This window comes from Chrysochloris asiatica, unplaced genomic scaffold (assembly GCF_000296735.1).
Source record: "Chrysochloris asiatica unplaced genomic scaffold, ChrAsi1.0 scaffold00397, whole genome shotgun sequence".
Taxonomy (NCBI): Eukaryota; Metazoa; Chordata; class Mammalia; order Afrosoricida; family Chrysochloridae; genus Chrysochloris; species Chrysochloris asiatica.
The window spans coordinates 1,793,015-1,795,492 of NW_006408915.1; positions in this window are offsets into that span (position 1 = coordinate 1,793,015).

The following is a 2,478-nucleotide window of genomic DNA, read 5'->3' on the forward strand; positions in this document are numbered from 1 at the left end:
GTCTATAGTTTTCTTTCTTAATGAAGTCCTTCCCTGGTTTTGGTATGAGGGTTATGCTTGCTTTATAAGATATATTAGGAAGATTTCCATTCTACTCTATCTTCTGAAATAATTTGAGTAGAATTGGTGACAGCTCTTCCCTGAATGTTTGGTAGAATTCACCAGTGAAGCCGTCTGGGCCTGGACTTTTTTTGGTTGGGAGTCTTTTGATGACTTGATCAATTTCTTCTTTTGTTATGGATCTGTTCAGATTTTCTGCTTCACTCTGTTTAAGTTTAGGTAGGTTGTGTTTATCTAAAAATGTAAAGCAATTGGTTTTTACAGTGGCCAAGTAACTTATTGTGACAGAACAGACAGGGATATGGGGAAGGAAGAGAAGACCCCTCCTCCCCACAGCAGTAACACACTTATAGCACAAGTGAAGTGACAAGAGAACTAAATAAGAAACTTGCAAACACCCACCGGTGTAGCTACAAGAAGACCAGAGAATGAAGAACCTGTGAGTTACTAGAACTTCAGAAATGGGCATTTTAAAGTTTAAGTATCCCTAGACAGTGCTGTGCCCAAGGTCTGTCTCACTGACTTTCAGAGACAGACCCGCTCGCCTATCGAGTGGACTTTCGCTTTCTATTAAACTTTGCTCTCTCACATTTCTGTCGTACCTATGTCTTGCATCCCCAACACCCATAAATGCCACTCCTTGTTAGAACTCCAGGAGAATTTTGGTAAGTAAGCTGACAACATCTTTAAGGACTCGTCCTGGGCATTTTCTGTCCAGTGAGTAAAAAATGTTAGGGTCATGACTCTCTCTTCCTTCTGTATTCTATGTTTGCCTCTCTATGCCTCATTAAATGTGTCTGTCACTCTCAAATAGCTCCCACTTTAGGCACAGAAACATGAGTCAGCTTGGGGACCGAAGATATGAGTTCTGAATGGAGTCTCCAGGTTCCCTGTTCTCTTGGTGGCTGTTGAGTGTCCTGGACTCAGAGATATAGCCAGGTTCAGCCCTAAGAACTAGAGAAGTGTATGAGCCCCATTTGGGTCTGAAGAAGATAGGAGATAGCTAGTCAAATAAGACTCTTTTTCTCCTGGTGGCCATTGAGTGTATGGGCCTGTGAAGAAAGAGCCAGCTAGGCAGGCAAGTCATGGGGCATGTCAAGACCCAGATTGCCCGTGCATGGCCATCCACAGCCCAAATCTGAGACTCATAAGATGATGATCCTTGCCAGCCCACATGGGCTCAGTGACAGTGAAGAAAAATCAGTATACTTTTCCCTCTTTTTGCCAGTTAAAGAAGTAGAACAGGAGATAGTCTATTTCTAAACCTCTCTTTTTTGTGCACTCTGCAAAAGTGATTTTCTCTGCCGTTGAGTGGGAGTTCTTTTGCCTGGGAAAAACAAGTCCGCCTGTCCATTTTGTCAATTTCTATAAACCCTAATGGTTGTTCTTATATGAACCTCACCAAGGAGAGTTGGCAATGTGAGAGGATTTAGCCCATCACATTTTATGTTATCTTTTATCAGATAGATAACTTACAGTGTTGGCCTTTAAACTGTTATCCTGGGTGGTCTAGGAGACAGTGGTGCTCCCAACCATCACGCCAGGTTCTTGTATTTGAAGTCTTTCTGAGACCTGTTTGGAAACAGTGGGACATGTAGCAGCAGGATATGAATCTCTTCTTTGAGGGCCCGAGTCAGTATCCAAGACAGAAGGGCTCAGAGGAGGAAGTTGTTTTGCACAGGTGGAGAGATATTTTAATTATTACCTTAAGAACTGGTGTGAGGCAATGATTCGGGTGTTTTATGTACCATGGAAGCCTAGGTGGTATATAGTCTTCAGATATGAGGAAGTAGGGATTGAGGAAGTCATAAGGCCATGGTACTGGCTAACTTGCCATACAGCTTCTGCACTAGGGGGCCTGCAAACCTGCGAGGTAAGCAGTCTGCTGGGACCTGGGGTTGAAGCAGTCTCCCCATTGTTGGATTTTGCACTCTACTGAGGGGTGCTTAGGGATCAGTGCTGGTAACAGGAGGAAGTCCCCCGATACAATGGGACAAGCTCCTGATAGACCCTCCCCCCCTCACCCCAACCCTTTGCCCCAGTAGCTCCATGGGACAAGGTTCTTTGCAACTACAGCCCACAGTCTCCGACCTCCCCCCACCCCCCATCTCCTTAAGAACTGAACTAAGCTTAACCTGCAATTGGATACACTGAGAAACTAGTTTTCTTTTGTACCACAGCCTGCCTGACTGCAGTACTCCCTAAGCAACTTGGAAGTCTTGCCGTCTGGGGGCACCTTAAATTTTAATACAATCTTGCAACTGGAACTTTTCTGTCATAGGCAAAGGAAATGGTCTGAGATGCCATACATCCAGGCCGTTATGCTACTTCTGGACTATGCCAAATTATACACGGAGTGGGTTAACAGCAGATCCCAAGTCAGCACTATCCTGCAGTAGTCCTCCCTACGAAAGCTAG